Genomic DNA, 11619 nt, shown 5'->3' on the forward strand with positions numbered 1-11619 from the left:
TATCCAAGGAACAAAGAAACTTTTATTGAACCTGTGAGTCTGCTGTTTTACAAAAAAAGTTTAATCCATTTACATTTATTTTGATTACTAATCATTCATTTTGATCTATTTTTACTACAATTCTCCTGCCTTCTCCTTTCCTTCCTTTTCTTTCTTCCTTCTTTCCTTTTTCTCTTTCTGACATCTTCTCTGTATGTTTCTTTTTATCCTGCTTTTACTCTGCTTTTTTGAATTCTATGTCTATACTTCTACACCTTCATTAATATAGTTGTCATAGTCATTTTTCTTGTCTCTGAAACACAACACCTGACACCCACAATTTAAAAGAGAAAAGGTTTATTTTTGCTCAAATTTATAAAGGTTTCAATTCATAGTTCACTGGCTCCAAAGTAGGAGCATATGGCACAGGGGTATCACAGAGGAGAAGTGGTTCATGGCATGGAAACCAAGAAGCAGAGAAAACATAGGGAGGAGTAGGACAAACCATGCCCCTAGTGGCCGGTCTCTTAACAGCAAGTCAGCTATAAGCTCAATGGACTAATGCACTGATGAGATACATGTGCCAATGTCCAATTACCTCCCCAAACCCCACCTATAAGCCCATGAGGCTTTGGGGGACAGCTCGATATAAATTGTAACAATAGTATTATGCATAATTAACATCATGTTAAGAAAACAGTATAATTTTTCATATTTTGAAGCTGACCCATTTCTCTCCTCTCCCCATTTGGATCTTAAGACCTCTGTAATTTGCCCCAAAATTTCACTTACCTATCATCCATGGACTACTGTCCAGTATCTTATTTCCTTTACATTTTAAATAGCCTCGCAAATATTGATGACATTGATATCATACTTAAGGATTTGCAAAATATTTTTCACCAATCTCTCAGCTTGCCTTTGTGTCCCCTTCTTTCAGTATGACATGATTTGATCTTTCAGGGAGCATCTCCTACCCTTCGGATATCTGCAAATATATTTATTTTCCCTTCATTTAATATAACCAGGGAGTGAGAATATTTTATTGAAGATTTTTGAGGGAAGGTGATGATGATGGTGCAGCAGCGCAGGCTTCTAACTGCTGGGAGAAGCTCATCTCCCTCCTGAGTGATCTCTTAACTGAGTACAGATGTGAGGTTCATGGCTGTCTTCTTTTATCACGTAGAGTTCAATCATCTCTGACACCTGTTGTTGCCACTGAGACATATTCTGTCCGCGTGACTATTGCTTCTATAAGGTGCACTTTTTAAATATATTTGTATCATTCTCCCTATTAAATAGCTTCACTATAATGTGCTAGAACATGTAAACTTATGTGTCCTCCTCAAGGTGTAGGGTGCTACTGAAAAATACTCTAATAATTTTTACCAGTATTCTCTGCCAGTGTTGTCTCTCCCTCTTGCTCCATAACTTCCTTCTGGAACTCCTATTAACTTTTTTGGATATCCTTGTTTTATGTTTATCGTCTGCATTTATGTTTCACTTTTTTCACCACTTATCTTTCTCCTACTTCTGAGCATTTTTCAGCTTTATTTTCAAAATTATTTCTTTCTTCAGTTGCACTAGTAATCTTTTGTTTCTTTCTCAACCCCACTTGCTTTTCTTTTATTTTACATTGTGAAATCTACCCATTTGTTTGTCACTTTTAACATTTAAATCATGCCTATTTTAAACTCCTTGGGCATTACTCTTATCTGTAGTTCTTTGTGAATTCTCCCATTTTTTGCAGGTGTTTGCTGTCTCTCTCAAGGGATAAATGTCTGCACATTTGTAATTTTTTAGGTACTTTAGGAAAATAAAAATGGACAGCCATGCAATGTGTGTCTTTGACATATGTTGGGTCCTAGAGAAATGTAACCTATGTGCCCTGGATTATGGAAGTGACTAATAGTTCTTCTGCAGACCCCATGAATTCTACCAGTTCTGAGTCAATTTTTGCATTTATTGCTATGCTAACTGGCTTTGCAGTAAGCTATTTTACCCTGCAACCTATCTGGATACACCTGCTCTCACACAGACAACGCAAGCTTATGCACTCTGATTCCCCCCAGCAACAATGTCTCTACTCAAAGTCCAGAATACAAAGCCCGCACCTAGGACTAGCGAATGGGCAAAGCTTTGAATGCCCGTGTAAAACCACCCCACAGCCTTGCAGCTGGACACGCTGTTAGTACACTGAGTAGCCCACACTCACGCTCGATGCCTTTATCCAGAGGCCCCAGGTCTTCTTCTGATCCACCTCTGCTTCCTGTTTCTGGTGTCTGGAGATCTTCCTTTCCAGCTCTTGAGCACATCTGTGCCTTTCTATGCTTTATTGTTAGAGCAGAAAGGGGTGCACCAATGATCTCAGGCGGCCATCTTGACCAGGAGTCTAAAGGAACTTCAGAAACTTATAGGAATTAATACATAGTCAGTGCTTTCCCCTGAACCTTTAATTGAAAGCCTTTCCAGCTGTACATCTCTGCATTCAAGTCCTACAAGAGCAAGCAAGAACAAAAATAAATAAATAAATAAATAAATAAAAGCGAGGGAGAGAGAGAGAAAATGTTCACTATGGCAAAAGCCTAACTGTGCAGAAACTGCTCTGAAAGGGAAAGCACCATGGGAATAAGAAGTTTTGACATGCTCAGTAAACTCTAGTCGAAATACGTTCTGTGTGCTCACCAAATGCAAGATGTTAATTAAACAAAAGGGAAGTTTCCGCCCCCATATTCCTGGCCTTGCAGGGAAAGAGCTCAGTTATAGAAAACATCGTCTTTCTTGGAAATACAATTTTGAGAAGATGATTCTTTCTTTGCAGTTCTTCAACCTTACTCCAGCTCTACTCAGAAACTCTGGGCCGTTGTGTATGTGTACGCAAAGCTGAATGGGCCTGAAGTCAAGCCGTTCAATAATATACAATAGAAATGTTAACTGCAGTATTGATTTTTCATTATGTTTGTATTGCTTGTTTAATTTTATTTTCTTTGCAGGAATTTTTTAATAAAAAATCCAGTTATTGAAAAGCCCCTAAAGCCAAATGATACTGGTGAGAGTAGAGGAAACAGAGGCATTAAATCGAGGTTGTTTCCGCTTCCACCTTCTCTCACCCCCAGCCAGAATTCAAACCTGAAAGCTCCCCTATTTCCAACAGAGAGTAAATGCATGTGACCTTCAGTTCCACAGAGGTTAACCTACTCTGATTAACTTTTCCATGTTATTCCATTAAATAAAAACAGTTTTGACACCCAGAGACTAAAGCATCCTAGAGATAATACAATAACCCTATGCAATCATTTCAAATTGGATTGTAATAATTCATTTAGGTGACCATACATATTTGTTATATGTAATATGAAACATCACAAAATGAAATCAATAGAAATGTTTCTTGTTAATGAAGATATACTGGCCTGTTATGTGTGGGTTGCGGACTCAATACCACAGAAATCTTATTTGTATTATAAATTTCAGGGTATCCTGAGAGTTACAAATGAAGATAGCATTTCTTAGAGAAGTGATGGCTGGTCATTTAGAAAATTATGTCATAAATTTTATGTCATTTCTTGCTCTTTCAAGGTCTTTGCATAGCAACATGGTCTTATAATTCAGGTAGAAAATTCTGGCTGACTGATTGCATTCAACTGCTTGCAAATGAACTTTACCAAAACTTCTAGATTAAAAGCACAGATTTCAAAGTGATTTAGCTCTGGTAAGTCTGAAGATTTCACCCCCACAATGTCCTAACACACATTGCAGTATTTTCCTTCCTCTTACCATAACAGAAGACAGAGAGGCAGAGACAGAGAGGTAGTATAGACATAGGTATACATTATAAGTATATAATGATATACCTACATACAAACCAATCAGGGAGACCATGAAGGAGCATTACTAGATTGCTACTTAACTTCACATAACTTCACATATATAATAAAATATATATTTATTTGTACATATGAATAAAGAAGATTGCTTTAATTTTGTGCTAACTAAACTTACATACCAGTAATCTTATAAAAGGCTCATTTTAATAACCAGCTTTTCTGTCTTTAGAGCAATATGATGGTGAAATTTCAGTGAATGGCTGGTAAATACAGGCAGCAGGGACAAAGAAATTACACTTCAGTTGCCAAAGCTCATGTTCTTACTCCTAGTGAGAACTTATGCTTCAAATATGGCCCATGGGAATGGCCCTTGCCTCAAGTAAGAAAGGAAGATTATAAATGGCCCTCCTGGATGGCATAAGTTGGAAACATTTAAACTACAGAACTGTGGCCTTGTTTCTTCCTCTGTTGTCTGTTTTCTTAACGCTCCCTTCTCTCCACTCTCAGGACCCTCTGGATCCTTCGTTTTCAGACAGTCATGGACCCAAATGCCACTCCTTGTCCTGATTCAACTGACTCAACAATTCCAGCTGAAGTCTGGGTTCCCCTGTGTCCTTCGTGAATCAGTTGGATGTGAGTGGAGCCCATTCCACACCCACTGACGGGCTTTCTAGGCAGACAGGGCTGGACCTGACTTTGTCTTTCCTCCTCCTTTCTCCCAGGGAACTACCAACTTCTCTTGGTGCTGTTTCTGCTTTTTCTCCTTCCTCCCCCACACTCACTGGACACATCACTTGCAGTGTTTGATCCTTACATGTCTCCCTGGACCAGTTCAGTTCCTTGAACTCCTCATGCTTTTCCACAAAAAGTACCTGCAATTGCTCCCCTTGAAATCAGAAGCCTCTATTTTCTGCTGATAGTCTCTATTTCGTGGACTCACCTGTGCCTACAACCATTGTATCACCTCCTCAAAGGCTTCTTTGTGTCATCACATCATCACAAGAATCCAGAACATCTCTCCTCCTGGCGCTGATTTCATGCTGATGATATGTCCATGCTCTGCCTACCCTAAAAAGAAAAGAAATACATGGTTCCCTGGATCCCCGTACTCCTCTACCTAACTCTTTTCTTCTCTTCCCAGTGAAATTTCTTGAATGAGTAGCCTAGCCTTCCCTCTCTCTGCTTCTGCCCCTCCCTCTTATTCCCCAATCCCACCACAGCCACCCTGGGCTCAACCCCTCCTGACTCCATTAACTTCCAAATCCCATGGAATCATCCAGGTCTTTATCTCTATGCACAAGGCCCATGTTTTCCCATTTCTGTAACATTTTCATTCCATGAATTCTCAGCTTCATAGCTGTTGCATCTCAGTCTCCAAAAAAGGATATCGGGGCTGGGGATTTAGCTCAGCGGCAAAAGCGCCTGCCTGGCAAGCGCAAGGTCGTGAGTTCGGTTCCCGGTACCGGAGAAAAACCAAAAAAATAAAATAAAATAAAATAAAAAACAAAAAAGGATATCTTCTTTCATCTGTTTTTTTTTTTAATGATGAGCTATTTCGAACATTCACAAAAGCACAGAGAATAGTCTACTCATCTTTGAGTGTCTTATTCTCTAACTACTGTGGTCCTCAACTATTGCTTTATGCTGCCTACCCACCTAAGAGTGTTAACGACAAGTTCATTCCACATCTACTTCCCATCTGTTAGGTCTCTGTCTTCTCCCTTCTCTGGCCACTTGCACTGACGTCCTATGTGATTCACAACCAAGCTGAGCTTTTCCCACCTCAGCCTCTTCTTCTCCTCCTTTATTACTTGAGTTGATTATCTGTCTTGTCAACCAAGTCAGACGCATATTCATGATCGGGATAAAGTCCTGTTATTACATCTCAGAAATGCCTTTATACTTTTCCAACTCACGCATCTCCTGCACCTGGCTTTCACACATGGTTTTATCCTTTATCCTTAGGTTTCATGTCCAGTCTGCTGACCAGCCTTGTCTCTTCACTCTGGTCCCACTTCCCTCCAGTCCATCCTCTTCCTATCTTCAACACACACATTGTTTTTCTTTACCCAATTAAAATGCTACCGTGTCCCTTCCCTACTTGGAAGACTCTGGGTCCCTCCTTGGACTCACCATAAGGTCCAGACTGCACCATGGAATACCAACTCCTCGTCAGCCCCTGTCCCCACCCACAACCTCCCTCCTGTTCCAAGTTGGACCATCCCTAACGGTATGCTATGCCCATGGCTGTCCCCTCAGCCGTGGAGCTAATGCTAAGCCTTCCTTTAACATTCCACTCATTTGTTGCCTTCTCTGCTCACCTTACCCTGGTCAAAGGTCTAGGATGGCTCTGTCCCTTGCATATGTCTCTATCAGGCTCCTACCACACAGCACACTTGCTTATCTCCCTGACCCATCTGCCCATGAGACTCTTCTAATCTCTATCTAGCCAGGCTTTCGTGCATTTCCCGCCTCAAGTATGTGTTAATTAAGTACCTAACATATCCTGACTCAAGAATTGTTCATTTGCACAGAGGTGGTGTACTGGGATTTAATAGAAAATCAATAACACAAGCAAATGATTATTAAAACCCCACTAAAGACACAGTGTTCAGGATAATTTAAACAAACATTTAAATTCAAGAGCTATCACATCAATTGCTTTAAGGCAAGTCAAGTGAAGTTAGTGTTATAAATTACTCCCATATCCTCCAAAGCTATTACTTCGCAACCCAAAGACATATAAATCAAACGCTCACTTAAGAGGTTGAGACCTTATTTTATCACAGAAAACTAGATGCTAGTTTCTGTGAATGAAATGCTCACCAGTAACGAACCTTTATACCACAGCATGTGTCTTAAGTTGTTCACATTGTGCCGCCCTGTAACTAGGGGCACGATGGAGATCTAGCTACTTAGACAGGGGCTGGGGGAAGCAGAAGGAGGGCAGGATCTACATCCAAGACTCTTTGCTCTCAAGTGGCTGAGCATCAGGATTAAGCTAAACCCCTAGCTCCTGCGCCCAAGAGAAACTAAGGCTTCTCCTCACCCATGTCAAAGAATATGCATTTACATGCCCCTAGTGTCTTACTAAGAGTAACCACATCACCAAAGATAATCTATTTCTGTTTCTTCTATTAGTAAGTTCAAGCTCATAATGCACTGAAAGAAAGTGACTTATCATGAATTCTCAAGAGACAGATTCCCTGCAATCTCTTATCCTCTTTGTTCCTTCCTAACTCCACTCCCTGCTTTTCTCTTCGCTTCTCTGTTTGGTGTCCCCGGGAGGCTGGCCCTAGGAACGTCACCAGGGACCTCCTTGCCCTGAGGTTCCGCATTGGATCAGCCAATGGGAGGCCCTGGCAGGAGTTTGGGGTTAGAAAAGAGAAGCGCCAGGGCACTGACTCCTTCCACACTCTCTGTGCCAACCTCAGCTCTGGCCACGCTGTGTATGTTGGTCTTGAGTCCTAATTTCTGTCATTGCCTCCCCCTTTCCCTTGTGGGGGGGTACTAACAGATTTCTCTCATGCTCCCCGCTTTACACACTGTGTTTTTGATTCTTCAAGTCCTTCACTGTTGAGACAGTCTCTTCAGTGAAGCGCTGGTGTGAACCATCTGGTGTCTACCAGGAATCTGGTAGGGAAACCTCCTACCATAGCTGCCACACACACAGGTGTAGGTCATCTGTGCTTGGTGCTGTGGCCAATGAACAAACACATCTCTCTGCTGATGGGCCCTGACTCCAAGTCCTTTCCTCCAGTGCCTTAGGCTTCTCCAGGGAGACAGAGCCAATAATATTTTAAGGAACTGGCTTACATGATTGTGGGAGCTAGCAAATCCAAACTCCCTGGGGAAAGCCAACAGGCTTAAGCGAGAGTGACACTGCCATCTTGATTTGCAAGGCTGGACACTCAGGAAGAATTTTGTTGATGAAAGAGGCAGAATTCCTTCTTTGAGGAACCTAAGTCTTTGTTCTGAGCACCTTCCATAAATAGATGAAGTTCACCCAAATTATGCAGGTAATATCCTGTACGTACAGTCAATTGAATGTAAATGTTAATCACGTTGAAAATGCATCTTCACAGCAACATCTGGACTAGTGCTTGACCAGACTGCTGACTGACTGGCTGACTGACCAATGAAATTAAACATCACATCCATCTACCATAGGGATTTATTTTCCTTTAGGCTAAGGAGGTTTCTCTTTACCTCAAAAGTTAACAAGAGCTCAGAAAAACTTGTGCTTCCTTGTATTCTCTGACACAGAAGGAAAAGAAATTCCTAATTAAATAACAAGAGCTACCATCATGTCCCTGAAGAGATCACACAAAAGCTATCAGTCTGCACAAAGGGTGACACTGGGCTTTTCTTTCTTCTTCCCCTTTTTCATTTTATTGACACTGATTGACTTGTGCTTGAAAATGCCTTAAAAATTTAGAAATATAGGCAATAGAATTAGAAGAGTTTGAACTATGACCCAAGAGATCAAAGCCTGACAACCTGGTATGTTAAACTATATTAAAATGTATGGCTTTAGAGGAAGGGATCGATACATTCCCCTTTGTGTTCGTGAGGAGCCTGCACACTCAACTTTGGTGAGCAGGAAGCGGGCGGAACACAGACACAGCTGAAGATTCCCACGACTCAGCTCACTCATTGGCCATCTTTGAAGGAAAAGGGAAAATGGGAGGGGTTTCTGAAAAGAATATCTGATACATTTGTTTTTTGTTTCTTTTAAAACCAAGAAAGCAGTCTGGGGATTTAGCTCAGCGGCACAGCACCTGCCTGGCAAGCGCAAGGTCGTAAGTTCGATTCCTGGTACCAGAAAAAAAAAGAAACAAACAAAAAATCATAAAAATAAATTTAAAAAATAAAAAATAAAAATAAAAACCAAGAAAGCATTTGTTAGTTACATAGGACTTTGTCGATCACATGTCTACGCCTATGTGCCTCACCCAAAACACTCTTTTCATATGTTAAAAATATGACTGTAAAACCAACTTTTCTTATCCTGCACACCATAGAAAGCCTGGTAGGAGGCTGGAATGGTGAGGACTTCTGAGCCTCAGTTTTCAATTGCTGTTCTTGTCTACCTGTACCCACAGCCTTTATCTACAACTCCTTTTCCCATGCATACCTTTCCCAAGCGCTTCAGGTCTAAGGAAGGTGGCAACCCCCTAGCCAGCACCTGGATACATCTCTGCCTCTTCTCACAACCAACAGAATCTAAGAGACACCACATGCCAAGAAAGGAAAACATCCGAGTCTTCAGAGAAAAATCACCACACGGACCCCAGAGATCCTTCTCCTTTTATCCAGCTGGAGTCATTCTTCTAAAACACGCCCAGCGAGGAGTGATGTGTTTCCTTTGTGCCCTCACTGAACTCTGATAGCATTTTCTTTCCGCCTGCTCTCATCCCTTCCCGCACCCTTTCTTTTCTTCTTGATAGCTTTCTGCCTCAACGATTGTCCCTTATTTCCACAGTTCTTTTAGTACTTCATTCTCTCCAGACAAATCCCACTTTCCTAATGGAAAGGGCTGCTCAAATGTAGAGAAACCTCATTACCATAGGCATCTACTGCAGCAGCACCAACTGGAGTATACCAATTTCAGTGAAGGGAATTCAGACGGCTGTTACGGTAACACAAGGAACACCCCTCCTGTAAACATCCACATGGGCCCACTCCCAGGTTCTCTTATCTCTGCACCTTAACAGAAAGCTTTTTGTTTAAGGAGCAAACTGAGAGGGTTGCCAGACTTATTTTAAGTACAAATGATCTGCTGTCATGGTGTGATTCCTTAACTAAATATATTTCAAAACTTGGAACTTTCCTTTCTCTGTGGAATTGTTTTTCTTTTCTTTGCATGATGCTATGGCTTGTGTTTGTTCTTCAACGTTTATCCTGAATCCTCAACGCAACAATGTAGAGAGGTAGAAGCTGATATCAGGTGGTAAGATCCTGAGGGCTCTACGAGAGTGGGTTGGTTTTGCAAGAGTAGGCTTCTTAGGACAACAAGGTGAGCTCCTGTTCCACTCACTTACTCTCTCAAGCTCTGCTGCCCTTTCACCTTCTGCCATGGGGTAGTGAAGCAGGAAGGCCCTCATCAGAGGGCCAGCACCTTGATGGTAGATCTTCCAGTCTCCAGAATGGTGAGAAATAAATTGCTTATGTACTAGCCAGTCTGTGGTATTCTGTTATAACAGCACAAAACGAATGAAGACACATGGTTTCAGCTGGCAAATCATTTTTTATGGTTCCCTATGACCATGGAAAGTAAAAGCAGCCTGTGCCTAGGATGTCTGAGCCACCAGGAGAACAAGATGGATTTTCCTCCCCTTCCTTTGAGAAATCTCCGCAACTACTTGGTAGACAAAGCCCAACAGATGCTGGCAACAGAAGGGAAAATTGCTAAGAAGCACGTTGTGATGACAGCTTTCCCCTCTCTTGGTATTGCGAAGTCATGCTCCTGGCATCACTGAGTAAAGACTCTTCTGGACCACAGTATCCCTGATAGGCAGGGAGGAGAGCACGCTTGCTGGGGCCTGGCCCCCACACTCAGCCAGGAGTAGTAAGCAGTTATCACCTCCTTCTCAGATGTAGGGAACTGAGACTGATTGCACAGTGGTGGATGAACCAGAGGCTCACATCCATTGCTTGAGACCTACCAGCCTATGTGTGCTAGGTCCCCTACCCCAGGCCTCTGACGTAAGTCATTCTTGGCTCTTAGCTATTTTCCTCTGCAGAAGATAACTGGTTTATTTCCTACATGCACCTCCAGGTTTTGAGCTAGTCACAGTGAGAGAAGGCATCCTTCTCCTCAGGACCCTTGGAACCAAGCCAGTGCCTGGCTCATTGAAGGCAAGAGCTGCTAGTCTGGAAATGAGGCGTGTCTCCCATGTAGGGTCTGGGCCTCTGTCTGACACTGTACCCAAGAGCTTCACTGATGAAGGTTTTGCACATGGATGAGTATGCCTCATTTTTATATTTTTTTATAAATAACATTTTGTTCTTACTTCTACAGCACATTAAGAGGGCAGAAGGCACACTTAAAATTGGGGTTCTTTTGAAATATGAAGTATGCACAGCCACCATATCCATAAGACACTTCTGAAAATCCCAGCATTTGAAACTCAATGCATTTATGAAAAGTTGTAAGGCATTTGACTACAATCAACATACCATGGCAACAGAGGACACTGTGGCTTGTCTAGCAAGACATCCAGAGGCTCACGGTTCCATAGCTACCATCATCAAGGACACAGGATCTTGAGACCTTCTGGCCCTGTGCGTGTCAGCATGTTAGCATTTAACCCAAGGCTGCAGCACGGATAGCAGTTTGAGTCTCAGTATCATCCCACATTCCCACATTTTTATTTCAGAAACCGGCATGCTAACTCACTGCACTTTCTTTTGAAACAACTGGGGCAGCAAAATTCTCCATTGAATCACTTGCCCTTCTACAAACTAGGGCACAAAAGAGTCACGGGTCCACCCCTGCACCAGTCATTAGCAGAAGGGAAGAAGGTTATTAAATTTGCCTTAAACCATAGTTCATTCCCAGAGCTTGTTATTTTCCAAATACATTTAAGAAATATAAAGGAATTACCTTAAAATAGGCAACTACTAAAATTTTGAAAAATGTACAAGACATAGGATCATAACCCAAACTTTCTTTCCAGGACCTTTATGCCAACTAATTCTAGTTACATAAAAATCTCACTTCAAAACAAACTCCTGTATGTTTGCAGGCCATCCTTCAAGGCCAAGTTATTGTTCCAGTTGTATTCAATTGCTATGCTGCATTTAGACT

General features: G+C 41.8%; 1 long non-coding RNA gene across 1 annotated transcript in view; it reads right to left on the reverse strand.

Moving 5' to 3' along the window:
- Positions 1-11261, reverse strand: part of LOC102003731 — a 103056-nt gene extending 91795 nt beyond the window's left edge. The window contains exons 1-3 of the long non-coding RNA XR_259609.2: positions 10989-11261; positions 4747-4874; positions 2195-2474 (exon numbers count right to left, since the gene is read on the reverse strand). This is a non-coding gene — a long non-coding RNA (uncharacterized LOC102003731). The remainder of the gene's footprint in view (positions 1-2194; positions 2475-4746; positions 4875-10988) is intronic.
- Positions 11262-11619: the final 358 nt, after the last annotated feature.

Source organism: Chinchilla lanigera, unplaced genomic scaffold, assembly GCF_000276665.1.
Source record: "Chinchilla lanigera isolate Chin_1 unplaced genomic scaffold, ChiLan1.0 scaffold00006, whole genome shotgun sequence".
Classification (NCBI taxonomy): domain Eukaryota; kingdom Metazoa; phylum Chordata; class Mammalia; order Rodentia; family Chinchillidae; genus Chinchilla; species Chinchilla lanigera.